The sequence below is a fragment of the Phascolarctos cinereus genome, unplaced genomic scaffold (assembly GCF_003287225.1).
Source record: "Phascolarctos cinereus isolate Bilbo 61053 unplaced genomic scaffold, phaCin_HiC Scaffold_9;HRSCAF=440, whole genome shotgun sequence".
NCBI classification, from domain to species: Eukaryota; Metazoa; Chordata; class Mammalia; order Diprotodontia; family Phascolarctidae; genus Phascolarctos; species Phascolarctos cinereus.
Window position 1 is genome coordinate 131460128 of NW_027556402.1, and position 16102 is coordinate 131476229.

The window sequence follows — 16102 nt, forward strand, 5'->3', positions numbered from 1 at the left end:
AAGACACTTAGTTTCTTATTCTTAAAATAGGTGGATTAGATTAAAAAACTTAGTATAAGATCTTTTCCAGCTCCAAACTATGATCCCATGATCCTATGAAATATTGAGAAGGAAAAACCCAAGGTTGAGAAGCTGTTCAACCTTCAATATTTGTCTGTTGAGTTATCCACTTTCTATGCTATGTTATGTGACCTTTCAGAAATGTAGCATATTAAGATTCTGGGCCATGCTAATTTTGTTTATTTAACATGCAAATCAAATTAATTTTAAATGAGAACATTGCTGATCTTTTTTATCTGGAGCACTTGAAATGCCTTAACCACAGCTCCTCCCTCTGAACTAAATTGTGCAATAGACATCTTCAAATAGTCATTTTAATCAATCACAGAGTCAGCTGAGAACAGAGGGCATCAGTATTCCTTAATGAGAAGCAGCAGCTGGTGACAATAGCGTGTTAGTAAGTGCTGACTCAGTGTTAGCTAGTGCACAGCACACCTAGTTACTGACTTCATGTGGGAATTTTGCCAATGTCTTTCTCCTGTTGGCATTGGTTTCTAAAACTAGAGCCATAATGTGTATATATGTATACATACATGGTAGTTTATCAACAGGATATCAACAATTCAACAACTGTTCTCATTGTGGCATAGGGGATAGAGCCAGCCCTCAGAGGCAGGAAGATAAGGATTCAAGGAAGTCCTACCTCTGACACACACAGGTCGTATGAAACTGGGCAAGCCACTTGACTTATGCATGTCCCAGACAATTCTCAGACTAGATAGTCTAGAAAAGCTGTTTATCTGCTTTGGGAGAAGAAGATTTAGCAATTAAGAGATCATGGGCAACTTTGGAGAAAAGAATTTTAGTTGAGTGATGATGTAGGAACCTTGGTTGCAATGATTTGAAAAGTGAGAGGAGAAAACGTAGATAATGATGGGCATTTAAATTATTTTTTTTAAGTATTAATGTGTTAGCCCATAGTCTAACGTATTCCACATCCATTTAAAGTTTAACTCTAAAATCTCTTCTGCCATAATTCCAAAATGAATAACTTGTACAGGAATTGTAGGTTTAATGGAAGGGGCATTTGGAGTTGGCATACTCTCAAGCTGAATACTTAGTATTTGTTGTTTAGTTGTTTTCGGTCATATCCAACTCTTTGTGACTCCATTTGGGGTTTTCTTAGTAAAGATACTGGAATGGTTTGCCATTGTCTTCTCTAGCTCATTTTACAGCTGAGAAACCTGAGGCAAACAGGGTGAAGTGGGGTTGCATAGCTAGTAAGTGTCTGAGACCAGATTTGAACTCAGGAAGATGAGTCTTGATGACTTCAGGATAGCACTCTCTATACCCTACACCACCTACCTGCCCCAACCACTTGGCCAACATATAGTTAATGTTGAGCAAATAGAGTCATCAAAAGGGAGTGAGAAGAGAATTGTCATGGAATAGTTATTTAGAAGCAAGGTCTATGAAGACTTATCTAATGGTAAGTTCCATTCCTATTTTTCTCTAAAGTTTAAAAAAGGATGTTAGCTCCTTGAGGATAGGGACTACTTTCATTTGTTTTTGATTTCCTAGTGCCTAGCACATAGTAGGTATTTAATACATGCTCATTGGTTTGGATTGGATTCACAATGCCCTTTATTCACAATGAGAGGCAGCTCAATAGTGGATAGAGAGCTAGCCTCAGAATCAGGATGAACTATGTTCAAGTACTTCCTTTAACACATAACTATGTGATTGATTTCAATTTATTTAACCTCTCAATACTTCAAGCAACTCTCTAAAATTAGATGTTAGAGACAAAGTTCCAATCTACACTTATTGAGACATATTTATACATTTTTAATTGACTTTCTTACAAAAAATCATATTAGTAAGTTTTGTTGAAGTCATCCTTTTTGGGTTCTATTCTATCATTTAAAAAAAAATCTTAATTACCTCTCTATCACTTCAGAGATGATCATGTATTATCTTTCCAGCATTATTCCATATTCATTTCCAGAAAAGACGGTAGATACCATAAGTAAGTTGTAAACAGGCATCATATTTTAAAGGTGGCCTACTATAGTGTAAAACATGCTACACTTGCAAGTAAAGAGAGTCACATTCAAATCCTAGCACTTCTAGTTGTCCACCATGACACTTACACATTTTTCATCTCAGTTTTCTCATCTGTAAAATAGAAATAAATATTCTTGCACAATCTGCCTCACAGGGTTGTTGTGAGAAAAGCACTTCATAAGCTAAAAGCATGATATGAATGTACTATTATTGTAATTAAGAAAGGATCATTGCTAATATTCAAATGGAGATTAATAGAAAAATACCCAACAAATAACTTGAAAGTTAGTGAAAGATATGTGAGATAGTAAAATAGATAAGTGAGTAGAATATGGTCCTCTTGTGCATTAGCTTTTCCGCAACATTCTCAAGAGTCAGGAATCAAGTTATATAGGATCATAGCAGGACCTCAGGGATCATCTGGTTTAAATTTCTTTTTCCAGATTAGGAAACTGCGATCCAAGGAGGTTAAGTGATTTGCTCAAAGTCACACAGATGTTAAGACTCTAACTCTAGTTTCCTAAATTCTGACTTGGTCCTGCAGTAGAGGAGATAGTTGGTTTAACCCTACCACTCTCAAGCATCCATTGTTTAGAGGGTAGAATAGATAGACAGGAGTTGTTCTGTGTAGCTTCATAAACCTCTTTTGTGCTGACACTGAGCAGGCAAGACATCTGGCTCCGCTGGTTTGCATCTGTCCTTGTGACTTTGTTGATCTCCGGGCTTTGTGGGTGTGGTAGACTAACCAGGTGACTATAGTTGTTAGAATTAAATGCCATTGAGGCAGAACTGCTGGTAAGGTAACAGAGGCCAATGCAGCAATATCTACCATGTTCTGGCAGGCACTGTACGAATCAGTAAATGGGGTACTGTCTAATTACTGGTTCTTGGCCTTCCATATCTCTGACTAGCACAGTGCCTGATACATGGAATATAGACTGAAAAGGTCTTTATTTAGTACTTAGTATGTAGCAAACACTGTGCTAGGCACTGGGAATACAAATACAAACAAAATATAGTCCCCATCTTCAAGAAGCATGTCCCCTAATGGGAAGTCAATATGTACAAGTCAAGTGGAGGTGAGGGGGTGGAGAGATGACAACCTATGTAAGATCAAGGTCGCTGGGAAGGAGGTGGAAAAGTCCAGAAAGTGAGGTGAGGAACCCGAAGTGAAGGGAACTTAGAGTGGCCTGGATTCCTCATTAAATGCTGATCTGGGCCAAGGAGGAGAAGGCTGCAGGGCTGGAGGCATATTGATTGATGGATCAATCTGTCTCTGATTGCTGGGGTTATGCAGTTTACTAACACTGAGTCTGAACTGTGCTTGCAGAGTAGCCATCTTTCAAGACTACAAGATTCTATTGGCTCCACCCCATCGGTGAGAGTGACTGACTTTCCTTCCTTTGTGAGCCTTGCTCAAGATAGGCTTGTCTCCTCCATGTTTTTAGAGACCAGGGTCCTATTAGCGGAGCCTGCAGAATTGTATGCACTGAGTTCAGTTGTTCTCTATGAGTAGTATTATGTTGGTGGACCCACCACAAAGGTAGTTTAATGAGGCTTATAGACTCTTTGCTAAAGCTGACCGATTAGAGATTATATCTTTACTTGTGAATGGGCAGGAGTTAGGTAGAGAAAACAGTGAAGTGTGACAGCTTCATTTTGAAAAACTCCATTTATTTATCAATTTATTGATTTATTCATTTGTTTATTTAGACTGGTTCAATACAGATCTAGATTGGGTACTGCGATGGATTTTTTTAAACTGTTGAAAACTATTTATGGTTTATTATAGAAATGCAAGTTAATAATTTAAATCAACTAAATTATTTATTTATTGGTCAAGCTTCAAGAGAAGGAGGAGTAGGAGCTAGAAAGGAGGAGACAGAGACAAAGACAGAGTTAAACATAGACAGCAACACAGAGGCAGAGACAGGGATAGGGTCAGAGACAAGAAAAGCAGAGTCAGAGACAGAGGTAGAGACAGAGACAAAGACAGAAAGAGACACAGAGAGAATTATATCCAACATTATTTTCATCTATTTTCTGGGATCTTAGAATTCAAATTTGGAAGAAACCTTAAAAGCCATCAAGTCTAATCTCAATTTATTGATGAAGACACTGAAGCCCAGAATTGAAGTGACTTAACAAGAACATAATGCATTAAGCAGTAGAGTAAACTTTTGAACTCAGGGCCTTGATTCCAAATCTAGTATTTGTTTCATTCTAGAGATGGAATTCACAGAACTTCTTTCTGTTTCAAATATTTTGCTAAAAATCCTCAACCCAATAGTTTCGTTATTGTTATTGTACCATGTACCTCATACATTAGATTATTCCACTTGTCTAAATGTACCTATCATTGGCCAAAGAAGCTATGCAGAGAGTTGCATGTGAAATGATGGATCCACCTGCTCTATTTCTGGTAGATAATATATTTAACTTATTTGTGATATTATTGCAGGTCTCAATAATTATAAAACCTTGGAATCTTAGATTTAGAATAGGAATGGGACTCCCCAGGTTACTTTCATTGAATATTTGAGATCTATAAATGACCTAGTTGGATAGAGAGATTAAAAAGTATGGGTTTACTCATATTTTCAACCTAATTTCAATTCTAAGAGCAAGCTAGTTTTATATGTCTTATAAACTGCCTCACCAGGAGGTATGGTTTTACTTGTATTTATTCATGCTTTAGAACCTGAAGAGAAATACAGTTAATTTTAAAAACTGTAATTTTGGAAATCGTGAAGGTATCTTATGCCCTTCCTACAATGATCTTTTCTCGATTGCAATACTCTGACTTTTTTGTAGTATTTGACACTGTTGATCACCCCCTTTTCCTCCATACTCTAGAAATTCATGACACTGCACTTTCCTGGTTCTCCTTCAATTGTTCTGATCACTACTTATACTCCTTTTCTGGTTCTTTATTCATGTCATGCCCTCAAACCATAGGTGTCCCTCAAGCTCTGTCCTAGGCTCTCTTCTCTTTTCATTTTATATCATATCAAGTAGGGATTTCATCAGCTCCCTCAGGCTCAGTTATTATCTTTAGGCAAATGATTCTAAAAATCTATATATCTAATCCTATTATCTCTCCTAAGCTACATATCCAACTGTCTTTTGAATACTTCAAACTAAATGGCCCATAGGCACATAAAACTCAACATGTCCAAAGCAGAACTTTCTCTTTTCCCTCAAATCCTCCCCTTTTCTGAAATTCCCTGTTGCTGTTAAGGGCACCCTCTGTCTCCCGGTCACCCAGACCTGTAACCTCAGTGTCATCCACTCTCATTCACATATCCACCCACATATCGAATCCATTGCTAAATCTTGTCATTTCTACCTTTATAACAAGTTTCGTATTTGTCTCTTTTTCTCCACTCATATAGCCCTCACCTTAGCTCAGGCCCTTAACATCTCCTGTCTGGACTATTCTAATAACTTTCTAACTGATCTCTTTGCTTCATGCTTCTCCCCATTTTACTGAGTCGCCAATGTCATTTTTCTAAAGCATAGATATGGCTGTATCACTCCAGTGGCTCCCTTTTGCCTGCATAATCAAATATAGGATTTTGTTTTTAGAAACCAAAAGTCTTCATAACCTGACTCCTCTCCATCTTTTCAGCTTTTACAACTTACTCCACTCTTTACATTCTATGATTCAGATATACTGGCTTACTTGTGGTTTCTTAAATATGATGCTGTATTTCCTATCTCTATGCCTCTTTACTGGCTGTTCCCCATTTGTGGCATGCTTTGTCTCCCTTATCTTTCATCTCTAGTTTCTCTGGATTCCTTCAAGATTTAGTTAAAATTCCATCTTCTTCAGGAGACCTTCCTGGTCCCTTCTACCTACTATTACCTTCCCCTTTTCAGATTACCTTCATGTAGTTGGTACATATCATATATGGATACAGTTTCTCCCACTAGAACATGTGTTGAGAGCAGGTACTTTGGGGGTTTTTTTTGTTTTATTTTTCTTTCCTTTTTTTGTATCCCTGGTGCTTTACATAGTCCCTGGTGCATAAGTGCTCAATAAATGTTTGTTGTCTGACTGACTGACATAAAATTGACATATACTTACATATCCTATTGCAAAAGGATTTTTTCAAGGAAATCAATCGAAAAGGAATCCCATTTTAACATAAAACATGAGTGGCTTATTGAAATGGATTTAAATTGGACCATTTAAAACAACATGATGTTAAATAGAGCTGCTTTGAAAAGAGACAAAATGAACCTGCGTCCATAGGATCATAGTTGTGGATTTGAAGGAGGTCACCTAGTCCAACTCTCTCATTTTACAGATAGATAGATAGATAGATAGATAGATAGATAGATAGATAGATAGATAAAGAGATAGAAAGAAAGATAGAAAGATAGAAAGAAAGATAGATAGAAAGAAAGAAAGAAAGAAAGAAAGATAGATAGATAGATAGATAGATAGATAGATAGATAGATGGATAAACAGTATAGATAAGTAAACAGTGTTGCCTGAAATCATCAATATAAGTAGTTTAGCAGGAGTTAAAGAACATAATGTAAAAGTAATCCCAGACCAAATTACAAACTCTAGGTGTTATGTTAGTCTTCATCCTTTAGGACATATGACTGGGGTCATTAAAAAAGAAAAACTATTATCTTGCCTATAGAATAGATTGAGGTCACCTCCTTGATCCAGGAACACTTTTTTTTACCTCTAGGATCAAATATTAACTCCTTGTTTGGCATTTAAAGTTCTTTGTAATCTGGCTCCTTCCTACCTTTCCCTACTTGTTACATGGTACCTCCTTCTACATAATCTATGATCCACTCTATGTAGACTGGCCTTCTTGTGTGTATGTCCTTGACCATAACATTCCATTGCCTGTTCCCTATGCCTAGAATGCTCTGCCCCTTCACTTGTACCTCTTAGTTTCCCTTTAAGGAAACTAACTTCCATCAAGATTTAGTTCAAATACTGTCTTCTGCAAAGGCTTTTCCTGGTTCCTCTCCCCAGATGGCCCTGCTTCCAGCTGCTAATGCCTTCCCCTTTCAGATTACCTTGCTCTATTCCATTCATATCCTCTATGTACCTACACTTTTATATACCATCTTCTTCATTGGAACATACGCCCTTGAGGGCATAAACAGTTTCCTCCCCTCTTTCTTTGTATCCCAATCGCTTTGCACATTACCTGGTACATAGCAAATATTTAATAAATGCTTGTTGGCTGACTGACTTCCTGTGACATTATGGTTAAGAGGCAGGTTTGACTTGGAGCCTATTTAAGTGAATTTACTCATTAAAATATAAGAACCTCTAATTAATAGGAAATGTCTCCTGTTAGGTATCTCTATGGTCCTGAGGACACCATTATAGTAACACTTTAAAAAATGTTAGTAAGTTAGTGAAAGGCAAGGCTTATACTTCCAAAGAAATGGCAGTCTATATCATGGGATTTTAGTACAACAGGTCATTTTTCTGAGGCAGAGGGTCTCACTAAAGAAGATTTGCTGATAAAAATATATTTTCAGAGAGACAATCAAATTTCCTCTATGCAACTACTGAAGTCATGGGCAAAGACTTTAGGGAGATCTTGCTATAAAGAGGAAAAGAGGAGTATGTGTGAAGGAAGTAGAATGAAATAAAAGTTCTGACATCTGTTGTTCGGTTCAGTTGTTTTTAGTCACGCCCAACTCTTTGTGCACCCATTTGGGGTTTTCTTGCCAAAGATTCTTAAGCGGCTTCTCCAGCTCATTTTGCAGATGAGGAACCGAGGCAAACAGGGTTTAGTGACTTGCCCAGGGTCACACAGCTAGTAAGTGTCTTAGGCTAGATTTGAACTCAATAAGATGAGTCTTCCTGACTCTGAGCCCAAGATTCTACCCACTGTGCCATCTAGCTGCCCCTGACATCTAAGGGCAGAGCAAAAGATAGCTCCTGCCTTATATCAAAAAAGTATGCTAGACAAACTATAAAACCCTTTCAGTAGTTAGTTCCTCAGTTTACTTTTTTAAATAAGGCAAGAAGGTCCCCTGTACTTGGGATTGCTCTAGGTGTAATTCAGTCTTATTTTCACTTTGCTTTTAAAGTCAACAAACTATCTATGAGTTTGGATGGATTGAAATACAGCAAGAAAACAAACAGGCATTCAAAACACAAGCTTATGGAGCCACCAATATGTTACTTTTGTTGGTCTTTCCCTCCTTTGAATTTCTCTTTCTAAAAGTTTGATCAGATTCGGTAAAGCATGAGAAGGGTAAAAAATATTGAGTAAGAGAAACAAATGATAATGATGATGACTGACATTTCAATAGTGCTTTCAACTTCACAAAACACTTTCTGCACTCTCTCATTTAACCCTCACAACCATACTGTGAGGTAAGGGCTACAGTTATTATTATTCCCATTTACACATGAGAAAACTGAGTCTGATAAAGGTTAAGCTGCTTGCCCAGAATCAAATATCTAGTGTGTGTGTGTATATATATGTGTATACATACACACACATGTATATACACACACACACACGCACATATATATATATATATATATATATATATATATATATATATATATATATATACGCGCACATATATATCTGTGGCAGGATTTGAATCCAGGTCTTCTCAACTCTGAGTCCATTCCTCTAGCCACTGGGTCACGCAATAAAACATGGATTGTAAAATTAAAAGGAGGAAGTACATTAAAGGGAAGAGGTAATGTGAACTTGTGTGAACTTAACACTTAAGTACCTTAGGCAACTCTTAAGACTAAGTTTCAGAGTTGTCAGTGCACTTTAGTGGAATAAGCTCCACATATAATAAAATCATCAGTCCAATCCCTATCCTAATTCTATTTTTTGTTAATCTATTCATTTCATGCTATTTATAGAAAAGACTTTAAAATGCCATTATTAGATATAAACTTTATAGCTTCCTATCCACTATAAATAAAAGAATAATAGCTAAGCATTTTGGAGTTATTGTTGAGTGAATGGTCCCCTTTCTACATTATCTTCCTATACTTACACCCCAATGTATCCCAGACAGAGAATAGGAGAGCCAAATCACAAGGTGATCTGGGTGGGAAAGAGAGCGGTAAGTATGGAGGTGCTGAGTCTGTGCATGATTACTTGATAAATAACAGTGCTAGAGTTAGAGTCAGGAAGATTTGAGCTTGAATCCTGCCTTCAACATTTATACCTGGGTAATATTGAGCAAGCCATTTAACCTTGCTTAGCCTCAGTTTCTCAGATAATAATAGAACCTACCTCACACTTCAATTCACTTAACCTGTTTCAGCCTCATTTTAGAGCCTCAGCCTCTAAAATGTGGATAATAGCAGTACTCGCCTCGCAGCATTGTTGTGAGGATCAAATGAGATAGCATGTATAGTGCTCTGGAAACTTAGAATTGCTATGTAAATACTAGCAATTATTACTATTATTATTATCATCATTATTAGAGCAATACAATATCAACTATGCATATGAAATCATGCAAAAGATATTTCCATATAAGCCATATTACAAAAAAAATAAGGAAAGTGAAAAAATTATACTTCAATTTGCGCTAAAGTTTATCAGTTCTCTCTCTGGAGGTGGATAACATTATTCATCATGAGTCTTGAGATTGTCCCGGATCATTGTATTGATCAAAGTGGCAACTAATTCCCTCACAGTTGATCATCATTACAATTTTGCTGATACTGTGCATAATGATCTTGTTCTATTCACTTCACTCTGTATCAATTCATATAGGTCTTTCCAGGTTTTTCTGGAACCATCCCCCTCGTCATTTCTTGTAGCACGATAGCATTCCATCACATTCATATACCACAACTTGTTCAGCCATTCCCAAATTGATGGGCATCCCTTCAATTTCCAATTCTTGGCCATGACAAAAAGAGCTGCTATAGATATTTTTGTACAAATAGGCTATTTTCCCTTTCCTTTGATCTCTTTGGGATATAGACCTAGTAGTGGCATTGTTAGGTCAAAGGGTATGCATAGTTTTATAGAATTTATCCCTTTCTTTTCCTGTCATATTAGCTAATCTGATAGGTCTGAGATGGTACCTCAAAGTTGTTTTAATTTGCATTTCTCTAATCAATAGTGATTTAGAGCATTTTTTTCATATGAGTATAAACAGCTTTGATTTCTTCTTCTGAAAGACAGTTCATATTCTTTGACCATTTATTAATTGGGGAATGACTCCTATTTTTTTTTTATAAATTTGACTCATTTTCCTCTATATCTGAGAAATCCCCTTCTTTTCTCTTGCTTCCCTCTAATACAAAACAAAAGTCTTTCGCCTCAAGATTCTCCTGTGCCTGGAAGCTCCTGAATCCTAATTGTGCCACTGTTGGTCACTAGCGTCTGAGCTGGCTTGTTCTATTACACATAGTCCCATAGGACATGACTTCCATCAATCACAAAATATTTCATATCTATTTCTGTTATTTATATTTCATCTCTTTTCATCCAACATAAGAACACTTCAATCCATAATTAATTTAAGAATTTGTTTACCTTTACTTTGCACTTTTGGTTGGTTGATTCAGTTGAGTAGTCTGAATGCTCTGTGTTTAATTGAAGTGGGTTAAATATTCTTTTTGAATATGCAAATACATTTTTAAGTAGGTTGTTAACCAGATCTCTACACTAAAGATCTACCTCATCATTATGCATAGGTGGCTATGGTTCTTGGCGGTTTTGCCCATACAAGGTAATGTCTGAGAGCTCTTAACCAATTGGAAAGGTTTCAAATGTAGTCCTGGAAAAGGATTTTCTGTCATTGAGGATAAGAAAGGTTCATCACCAAAAGACTGGTCATAGAGCGATGATTATATATTTTTAATTTTTGGCCAAAACAATTTATTAAACTATCTCCTCAACCAAAGCAAAGAGCTTTCTGTATTGGTAAAGAGAGTATCCACAGGGATGAAATTGCAAACCCCTGAAGTACTGAAAAAACATAACTAGAATGGACATATGCCATTAATAACAGTTAATAAATATAGACATTCTCATAGATGGTAACTGATTTGTACCTATATCTAAGAGTGTTCCCAAATAGAACTTCAAATGGGCATCAGATAACCAGGCAGAGGGTCAAATCTGTTCAGAATCTGCTAGGAAGCTGTGCCATTTGGCTGAGAACTCCCCTTAGGCTATTGCTAATAGGGCACCTAATTTGTAGACTTATTAATGTGTTAAGTGGAAGAATACACTGCATTCCATCACATTGGTAATCAGGTTTTGATTATTTTCATTTCTCAGATATTGGGAACAGATAGATTTAAATATATCTGGACCTTTATAATAGCAGTTGTGGGATGGATTTTCTTTTGAGTTGACTGTGAATTGTTTCCAGATATACCTTTGCTGCTTATTTCCCGTGTGACAAAGGGAAAGTCACACTTTCTGGGCCTTAGTTTCCTCATCTGCAAATGAGGGGGTTGAACTACATATTTGCTAAGGTCTGTTCCAGTACTAAGACCTAGGACCATGCAGAACAAGGATAAAAATACATAAAATGAGTTCTGTGCTATGGTTGCAAGGATTTGGCATGACTCATTGTCAGGCCTTCTGATTTTTAGGATGCTCCTATGGCTACCTCTCTTCAAATCTGGTGCTGAGGCCCTGAGCTCCCACCAGTTATCTGTGTACATTTCTGATTCAATGTTTCCTAGCCTTGTATATTTTTAATTCCTGATGGCCCAGGGCTCTTGTAAAAAGTTCAACTTTCTGACTTTTGGACGCACATTTTTCTCACTGATAAGGATAGAATACAAATTCCATTGTTCCTCTTTTAAAACCCTTCACATTCTAACTTTAGCCTATTTTTCCAGGTGATTACAAATGACTCGCCCTCTCACTTGTACCTCTTACTAATTGCATTGAAACCTCTCCCTTCTTCCCTCTACTTTTTAAAACCCCCAACTCCCTTTAAGGCTCTTCTCAAATGACCCTCCTATAAGAAGGCTTTTTTTATTATCCCAGTTTTTAGTGAATTCACCCTTAATTACTTGATATTTCTTTTGTATGAATTTTGCTTTGACATATCAAATCTGGGTATAGGTTGTACCCCCACTGATAAAATGTAAGTTCTTTTAAGGGCAGGAACTGTTTCATTATTGTATTCTCAGCACCTACCACTAAGTAATCACTTATTAAATGTTTGTTGAATTGAATTCCTGATATTAAAAACAAAATTAAACTATTTTCATTAAAAATGAACTCTTTTTGCATATTTCAAACAGTGGTCCTACATAGGTACATTGAGAGGCACTAGAAAGAGTGGAGAAAGCATTGCATTTGAATGAGTAATAATAGCTGAGAGTTACAGAGTGCGTAAAGCACTTTGCAAAGCACTTTTTATACCTTATGCCATTGGAGCAGTGATAGTTGTTGTTGTCGTTGTTTGTCCTTCATTATCGAAGAGGACCATGACATCAGGGAAATGATGCTCATGACTTGCAAGTGAATTGGATTTAAGTGAGGGAGGGCTATGCAAAGTCACCAGCCTCACTTTCTCCTCAGGAGCCAACTGGGTCCAGTGGTGAGATATAGATCGAAATGACTGGAGGTGGCCCAGAATGCAGAGGGAGACCTTGGCCTCGATAGTAAGTTTTTAATCAAAAGACTGGGCCTTTCACTGGTTGTATGATCTCAGACAAATTACTGAATCTTTAAGGGCCTCAATTTCCTCCTTGATAAAATTAGTAGGTTGCACTAAAGTTCTCAAACTTTTGGTCTCAGACCTCTTTTCTTTTAAAAATTACTGAAAATCATCTAAAGAGCTGTTGTTTATCTGTGTTATATTTATTGACATTTATCATACTCACAATTAAATTGTCATGATATTATTATGAAAATAACTTTGATCTCTTAGACTCCCTGAAAGGGTCTCAGAGACCTTCAGGAGTCCCTGGATCACATTTTGAGAACCACTGGACTAGATGATCTCAGAGTTCCCTTGTGGCTCTTTTTTTTTTTTTTTTGGCTAGGCAATAGGGTTGAGTGACTTGCCCAGGGTCACACAGCTAGTAAGTGTCAAGTGTCTGAGGTCAGATTTGAACTCAGGTCCTCCTGACTCCAAGGCCAGTGCTGTATCCACTGTGCCACCTAGCTGTCCCTGCAGATTTTATCTATGAATTTGTAACCTATTTTGTGCATAACAACTCTATTTGGTCAATGAATTGATGGATCCCTTATATCTGTGTAACACTTTACAATTTTTCAAGTCACACAAAGTATATCATTTAATTATCAATTTTGTATAGTTGACAGGGTACCTAGTATTATTATCCCCATTTAACAGATGAGGAAACTGAGATTAGAGAAGTGGTTTAGCTGTGGGGCCAGAATTCAGACTAAGGCCTTTGACTCCAAGTTCAGTGTTTGTATTATGTTGAGTTGAAAGGAATGTAAACATAGTTCAGTGTGTAATGAATATTACACTGGGAGTCAGGAAGTCTGTGCTCCAGTCCTGGCTCTGAGAAAGATTACCTACATGAACTTGGGCAAATTCCTTAGTTTTTCTGGGCCTGAATCTCCTAATTTGTAAGGAGTCAGCATAGGTGACCACCAAGGTCCCCACTAGTTCTAATATTCTATGATTCTAGTGTGTAATGTAGCATTTCCAATTTGTCCTTCACTTTTTGACAAATTTTCATAGGTGTATAAATAGATGAATTGTAAAGGGTTCGTTGTACCTGAGAGAAGACATGAAGAGGTTCTGAAGTTTCTTTGGCTCAGTCTTGCTCCCTATTTCATTCATATTACTTCACTCATTACTATTGTGATGGCATGGGTCCTCAAATTCTTTAAGGGAAAGGACCAGATTTTTAATTTCTCTTCTACAGCCCCACTTCTCACCTAATCTCACTCCGTCTCTGCTCCCTCCCACAATACTCGATACAGTGCTCTTTACCACAGTGGTTTGACTGTTCTTTTTCTTATCTGTGTCTCCAGGTCATAGGTGACTTAGTGAATAGAGTACTGGGCCTGGAGTTAAGAAGACCTGAGTTCAAATCTGACCTTAGACACTAGCTGTGTGACCCTGGCCAAGTCACTTTACCCAGTTTGCCTAAGTTCCTCATCTGTAAAATGAGTTGGAGAAGGCAATGGCAAACCACTCTAGTATCTTTGCTAAGAAAATCCCAAATGGGGTCACAGAGAGTCAGGAAGGACTGAAAATGACTGAACAGCAGCAATAGATCTTTATTGACTAGTTTATTGACCAGCTGCGTAGGGGCAAGAGGGAGTAACTTGTCAATGATTCTCCAAATTTCAGCAGAGTACTGGAATAAAAAAAGCTGAGTATGAGGGAACTGAGGCAGAGGAGATACAGCTCTTAGAGCCTGCACAGGATTTCCTTCTCCTATCTTCAACTGGCTCATTTGCTTCATTTGCTTTATAGCTATTTGCTGAGGGTCTATTCTATGCAAGTCATGGTGAGGAGATGAATACAAGGAAGTATAACTTGAATGAAATCCTGAAGGATGGGTAGGTAATTGGACAGGGAGATCTGGTGGAATGGAGGACATCCAGACAAAGGGAACAGAGGGATAAACAAAAGCACGGGGAAAAGCATGCAGTCCAATTTGTCTGGACTTTAAATGTATGAAGGTACATAGTGGAAATGAGTCTGGAAAGGTAGGTTGTGTACAAATTATAGGAGGTCTTGCATAGGAAGTCACTGAAGGATTTTGAGCAATGCCATGATCAAGGCTATGCTTTAGGGAGATGACTCTGGCGGCAGCAAATTATGAATTAGAGTAGAGAGAGCTCAGAAACAGGGAATCCTGGTAGAAGGTTATTGTACTAGTACCTAAAGAAGCAATGATAAAACTAATCCAGAGTGGTGGTAATTGGAATGGAGGGAAGGGGATTAAAAAAAGGTTTTAACATTTGACTGGATGTTGGAGGATAAGAAGAAGAAAGGAAGAATAGAAGACGATTTAAAGATTTTAAGCCTAAGTCTAAAGATGCTAATGTTAGAGGGGCATCAGAAGCAGAAGCAGGTTTAGTGAGGAAGATAACTTCTCTTCTGGACAAGTCAAGCTTGTGGTCCCAGAATGTCGTTAAAGTGGAGATATTCAGGGGATGCTGGGAAATGTCAATGTGAAGTTCAGGAGAGAAGTAAGTGCTGGAATATAGATTTTAAAATCCTCCAACAAAAAAATGCAATCATCAAAACCTTGGAAGTAAACAAGCTCACCAAAGGAAACAATATAGAAAATGGGAGGCGAGAAAGGCTAGGGACAGAATTCTGGGGTATGTTAACATTGAGGGAGCAGAAAGAGAAGAGGAAGTTCTTTAATTGCTGGCATTCTGTTTTTATCTTATTTGTCTACTGTATAATCAAGCCCCTAATGTGTATTCACTAATGTTATATTATTACAGATTTTACAGATGTTACAGATACTAAAGTGATATTATTACAGATTTTTTTTTAGCAGACTCAAGCAAAGGCTACTGCAGCCAACACTCCCTAACCAGATTTAGATTCTCTTCTCTTTGTGCCTAAACTGCTTCCTGGCAGTGAGTTAAATCCTTCTGTTGCTAAGTGGAAAGGAAAATGAATCATGCCAGATAAAGAAATGTATGAAAAATGAATGTATCTTCCTCAACCTAGTAGCAAAGAATGACATAGCCATTGTGGTGAACACCTCTATGTATCTAAATTATTTATATGCAATGATCTGACCTGCTTCTATTTCCAACCTAATAATGGTTATTCGAAGTATAGTGAACTTCACACAACACACACAAAAGCCCACAATGGTTTCCATTTGTATAGCTCTGTACAACTTTCAAAGTCCTTTCTTATGCATCATTTCATTTTATCTCACAGCCCTTCAAGGAAAGGAAAGTAGGCTTTACCATCTCCATATTATAGGATGAAATTGAATCTCAGAGACATTAACTGACCGGATAAAGATCACCTGGTGGCTCACAAATGGCAGATTTGTCACTTCCCATCCCATCATGCTACCCTATATTTTCTTTATCATCAATAGTGTATAAACCAGAGT

At 37.3% G+C, this 16102-nt stretch overlaps 1 protein-coding gene across 1 annotated transcript in view; it reads left to right on the plus strand.

Annotated features, from left to right (window-relative positions):
- Positions 1-16102, plus strand: part of TMPRSS11F (transmembrane serine protease 11F) — a 102340-nt gene that overhangs the window by 31587 nt on the left and 54651 nt on the right. The gene's annotated exons all lie outside the window — the stretch shown is intronic.